The following is a 6,000-nucleotide window of genomic DNA, read 5'->3' as shown; positions in this document are numbered from 1 at the left end:
AATTCCTTTTTTACTGAGGTAAAACTGACAAGTAAAAAGCTGTAAATGTAGAACATACAGGATTCAAACGGGATAAATACACACCGGAAACCATGACCACCATCAAGGCCATGTGCATATACTCCGTCTCCAAAAGTTTCCTCCTACCCCTTTTATTATAATTATTATTACTCTGTGTGTGTGTGGGGGGGGGTGGGCAAGAATACTTTCCCTAATCCCACGACTGCTGATTTCAAGTTGTTCATTCAACCAAAATCTATGGGGTCTGTGCTGTGCCAGGGACTGCTGGAGCCCACGAAACCCAGTGGTGAATGCCGACGCCAGACCCGTGTTCTCGCAGAGCACCCCTCGAGTGAGGGGACTCAGACAATAAATCCACGAACTTGTTAAATACTTGAACGAGGTAACTTTGAGCAGGAACGACCACAATAAAGAAGACAAAACAGGGTCCTAGGATGGAGCGTGAAGGGCAGACGGTACTTTTAGAAGAAACTTCTACGCAAGTGATGTGTCATTTGAGAACTGGAGGACAGGAAAGGGGTGATCATGTCCCAGACAGAGGGAAATGCTGTGCCAAGGCCTCGAGGTGGGAACAAAGTGGCTATTGTGAGATTGAGTACATGGGGCTATTGTGAGATTGAGTACATGGGGGTTAAGAGTGTGCATGGAGGGCGCCTGGGTGGCTCAGTGGGTCCTGGGATCGAGTCCCGCATCGGGCTCTCTGCTTGGCAGGGAGTCTGCTTCCTCCTCTCTCTCTCTCTGCCTGCCTCTCTGCCTGCTTGTGATCTCTGTCTGTCAAATAAATAAATAAAATCTTTAAAAAAAAAAAAAAAGAGTGTGCATGGATCAGTGAGCACTCCAGATGGAAGGTCACAGGAAATGCGCGAGCCGACGGACGTGTGGCTGGATGGCCCACCGGCGAAAGTGGTGAGCACACAACCCTATGAGCCAATAATTCCGCTCCTCAGTGTTCTCTCAACGGAAGGGGAAGCCTGTTCTACAAGATGTAGGAAGGAATGTCCATAGCAGCTTTTTCATAGAGATTAAAGCTGGCAACAGCCATTACATTGATCAACAGGAAAGTAGCTCAACAAGGGTGATTATTCAGGCAGAGAATGTTAGCAATACAAGGAAATGAAACACACACACACACACACACACACATACACACAGGCAGAGAATGTTAGCAATACAAGGAAATGAAACACACACACACACACACACACACACAATGCATCTCAAACATCTATGCTTGGTAAAGGCAGGCAGACACAGAAAAATGTAGACTGTAGGATCCCAGAACAGGCTAGACTAATCTAAGGTGGGGAAAAAAAAAAATCAGAAGCGTGGTCGCCTCTTGGGGTGGGAGGCATGGTTCGACTCAGAAAGGGCATGAGGAAACTTTGGGGGATGATATGGCTGCAAATTTTCATAGGTTTGCAACACGCAGGTTTTCACATTTCCCAAAGCTCACTGACTGGTACTCTCAAGACTTGTCCATATCGTTGTAGAGAAATTTTACCTCGAAGAATAGAAAAGAACCATAAATACTGAACTCTGGAATGCTGAAATATTTAGGGTTGGAGTGAAGCGCATCGATATTTTAAGTACATAAAAGGTGTCATTGAGTGTTTGCCTTCGGGTCATGGTCCCAGGGTCCCGGGATCGAGCCCCGCATTGGGCTCCCTGCTCAGCGGGAAGCCTGCCTCTCCCTCTCCCACTCCCCCTGCTCGTGTTCCCTCTCTTGCTGTTGTCTCTGTCAAATAAATAAATTAAAAATAAAATAAAAAGGTAGGTGTTGGAGGGATTTTGTAGGTTACCTGAAGAATTTAGGCAGTGATGATGACTGTCTCTGCATCATTCTTTCAAATTAGAAAATTTTCACTCCCCATTTTAACCCTCGATACACATTTTGAACAAAAAACGTATATATTTAAGTTGGATGGAAGACAATGAGAGTCACAGGATTCAACGGGTCTCTCAACTGTTTCTGTGTTTTGTTTTAACAAAGTCCTTCGTATGGAAACCAGTCTCCCGAAAGTAGAGGGATGGACAGAGATTTTTGCAAAGTCTCGTCAAGCTCAGGATATTTATTTAACTTCCATCTAAAGCAAGATAAATGACGAAGCTTTAAAATATTCATCGTCAGTTCTTCTTCAACAGCCAGTTTCAACAATTATCCTGAAAAATTACAGGTACATTTAAATAATCTTCCAATGAAAAAATGGATTCTGGACCCATGAATTTTTTATGCATGGATTTTTGTTGTTGGAAAATACATTCCGGTCAAATTCACAATTCCATCCCATTCCAATTTATTCAAAATTCAAAATGTTTCATCATCCTGTAAACTGATAACTTTTTACAAATGCGCAGCATCGAGATACGCATACACTACCTTGTTGGTAAGAGTTTCAAGTTACGGAACGCATTTTTTAAAGGTTTTATTTTTAAGTCATTTCTACAGCCAATGTGGGGCTCAAACTTACAATCCCAAGGTCAAGAGTTGCATGCTTTGCTGACTGAGCCAGCCAGGTACCCCCAATTATGGAACACATTATAACGATCGGCAGAAAATCTATTTTTTCCAAATTTCTTTCTTTTTTAAAGATTTTATTTATCTATTGGACAGACAGAGATCACAAGTAGGCAGAGAAGCAGACAGGGAGAGAGAGGAGGAAGCAGGCTCCCTGTTGAGCAGAGAGCCCGTTGCGGGACTCGATCCTGGGACCCTGGGATCAGGACCTGAGCTGAAGGCAGAGGTTTAACCCACTGAGCCTCCCAGGCGCCCCTATTTTTTCCAAATTTCTAATTCTTTATTTTTGTCCTTTGATCTTATTTGATATCAGGAAGCATGGCAATACGGAAACGTAGTGTCCACTGACAGGTGAATGGATAGAGAAATTTACACACACACCTGTATACATACACGCACAGGGATATCGTTCAGCTCCCCAAAGAAGGACCCTGCCATTCGCAACCCCAGGTATGACCTTGGAGGACATTAAGCTACAAGAAATAAGCCAGACACAGAAAGAAAAAAAAAACCCGCATGATCTCACTTATATGTGAAATCTAACAAAATCAAGTTCATAGAAGCAGAAAGGAGAACGAACCAACAGTGGTTACCAGGGGCCGGTGATGGGAACAGTGGGGAGATGCTGGTCAAACATGAAAACATTGCAGTTTTGCAGGGTGCTTAAGTCCAGAGGTCTGACGTACAGCATGGTGACCGCAGTTAAGAACCAGAATGAACCCTGAAAAATCATGAAGAGAGTAGATTTCAGGGGCTCTCAGCACACAGACACACAAGTAACTGGGAGGGAATGATATGCTAAGTAGCTTGATCATAGCGATCAGGTCATTGTGTAACTGTATAGGAAATGAGCATGTTTACCCCTTAAATACATAGAATTTTTTATTTTATAAGAAAGCAGCAAGTACGAAGGCTGGAACCACGAGTCGGTGCCCAGTCACAGGGGGTCTTAACTGTCCCATGAGAAGCTTGGGCTTTTCACCTTTTCTGAAAATGTCTAAGATTTTTGAGAAGGGTAACGCTGTGATTTAAAAAGTAAAGTTTCTGGAAGATTCATCCGACCTATGTGCGCAGCACGGCTGATTTGGTAAAAATGATATAACATGAAAGAAATTTTAATAAGAAAGCATGGCATAACCTTTTCCTGGCAGGGAAGTACCCAGGTCATCAAAAGTAACTGAGGATAGTGAATAAATACGGAAATCTGGTTGTCCAATTGACATATTTGTGAAAAGTTAGGACAAACTTATGTTGCAGAAATTCCAAGAGTTTGTTCCGTAGTTTGAATATTTCCACAGGACCTTCCCTTTCATGACCATTTTCCTTTGTACGGGACAAGAGTTCTTAGCAGCTAGCTCCCTTACTAGTCCGTGATAAAGACAGTGATTTTCAACTTGCCGTGTTAACTTTCCATAGTTCACTTCTTCTCTCTTCATCAAGCCTTCTGTTTAGTTCACTTCTTCTCTCTTCATCAAGCCTTCTGTTCAGTTTTGCTTTTTTTTTTTTCTGGCAAGGCATTCTTGATGAAGGGAATCAGTGCACAGATTCACATTCTGGCCCAGGCTCCTTAATCTGAGTAATTACTTTTCCTATCATCACGGCGGAGCCACCAAACACGCTCCCACGCAAAGCTAAACTCCAAGCCACATTTGCTGACTCTGATCATTCTCTTGGACCTTTCGACAATGTCAAGTTGCTATAAAAGTTTCTAAATGCCTGCTCTCCCTCTCTGTACTAACCTCACTGTGCACCAGGAACAGCAGGAACCCACTCGTATCCCCCTGCCCCCATGGAGCCCTCTCTGGGAAATGCTGGGTGACCCAGGATGGGGTGTAAAGGGGGGGGACTGTAAGGTCCCTCAGCCCAGGGGAAGCTCTGATTCTGTAGTCCAGGAAGGAGACAGTCTGGGCAGACTAAATGCTCAGCTAGGCTACCAAATATTTCTGAACCCACTTATCCTGACCCTAAGGGAAGTCATTGATCCAGATGGCCAAACCAGAGAGAATCTCACACCCGTGCTCCCCGACTTACTCTGTTTGGTTCAGCAACACTGGGAAACGCTGATCCCTTGGGAGTTTCGAGAAGACCCCTTGGAAGCTCCTACCCTTTTGTTCTCAAAATGTCTTTCCAGAAATATGCACACACATGGCCCAAAATACTGCATTTCAGTTCCAAGCCCTTTACAGATCTCTTATAATCCACCCTATGACTTTCAAGCAATCCTATGAAGCTTGCCTTGGAGGAATAAGTCAGCAGGCCCTTGCACTACCTTCCCCTCAGCTGTGGGTAAACCAAGGCTTGGGTTCACAATCAGGACTCCCCCTTGTGGTGCCCCCCCAAGTGCCAGAGATCTTCAAGTAGGCAGGAGAGCCCTCAGGAGGCATGGCAAGGAGTCTAGATCCTACCAGTGATGTCTCCCATTCATTATCATGGTCCTACCCTCCTTGTGTGTCTCAGGGAGTTTGGGGAGCCTCATGGTACGATCCTCCAGAAGGTAACTATGGAAACCTATGGGGAAGGTGGACGGCGGTTTTATTCCTCCGTATGTGGATTAAAATACTTCCCAGGGAGTTAAGTGTGGTCTGTTGTGTGGATCTTGAGGAAATGAGGGGTTCCCTTCTGAACTGGGGCTCCACTGGGGGCCGCTTGTCACAACAGGCGGTGGAAACAAAGGGCAGGGAAAACTGGGCATTGTTGGGGGCAGAGCGGGGGGAGGGGGGAGAGAGAGAGATCATGGCACAGAATTTGGCAGGGACAGGCCATCTGCAGCCTGTGTACTACAGTAAGAGCGGCAGTGAGAAGTCACTGTTGAGTTGTAAGCAGAACAGCAACGTTCACTTACCCAGAAGCCTTCGGGATTGTCCCCCAGTATAAGAAAATAACAGATACCCAGGGAGGGCTATTCCAAAAAGTGAGAGGGGGACCCTGAGCTCCAACACTGAACACTTGTCTGCTGCAACCGGGCTGTGTATGGAGAAACAAGAGTGATCCATTTCAACTTTACAGCGACATCTCTGGGGGGAGATGAGGGTGTTCTGAGGGAGATTAAGCTTCTGTATGCGTGTGTGTGTGTGTGTGTGTGTGTGTGTGTGTGTGTTTCTGTTCTAGTGACAGAGGAAATTACCTTGGCCATCCTTGGGAGATCACCTATGAAGCAATGTATGGGGAGGGCACATAGGGTCCCCTGAAAACACTAAGGTTTCTCAGGGGTAGGACAGTGGCTCAAGAGCCCCACTCTCCTGGAAAGGTGGCATTTCAAAGGTCAGAAAGAAATGGTGGCTGAGCCCGGGATGGGAGTCCCAGGGAAGAGTCAATTCCCAGAGCTGCTGGGCAGCCCCCCCGCCCCCCCTGCCTACCCCCAGCTGGGAAGGCCTGCGGGAATCCATTCTGCCCAAATGGATTCCGTGAACCCTGGTTAATACAGGCTTAGTCCTGCTCCCATCCTTTTTGGTGGTGGGATTGAA

The 6,000-nt window shown here is 45.8% G+C and overlaps 1 long non-coding RNA gene across 1 annotated transcript in view; it reads right to left on the bottom strand.

Annotated features, from left to right (window-relative positions):
• Positions 1–2,037: 2,037 nt before the first annotated feature.
• LOC131835625 (uncharacterized) overlaps positions 2,038–6,000 on the bottom strand; it is a 101,169-nt gene continuing 97,206 nt past the window's right edge. Inside the window, exon 3 of the long non-coding RNA XR_009355278.1 lies at positions 2,038–3,257. This is a non-coding gene — a long non-coding RNA (uncharacterized LOC131835625). The remainder of the gene's footprint in view (positions 3,258–6,000) is intronic.

Source organism: Mustela lutreola, chromosome 7, assembly GCF_030435805.1.
Source record: "Mustela lutreola isolate mMusLut2 chromosome 7, mMusLut2.pri, whole genome shotgun sequence".
Lineage (NCBI taxonomy): Eukaryota > Metazoa > Chordata > Mammalia > Carnivora > Mustelidae > Mustela > Mustela lutreola.
Note: the sequence above shows the minus strand (reverse complement) of the source record. Positions and strands in the feature narration are given on the sequence as shown.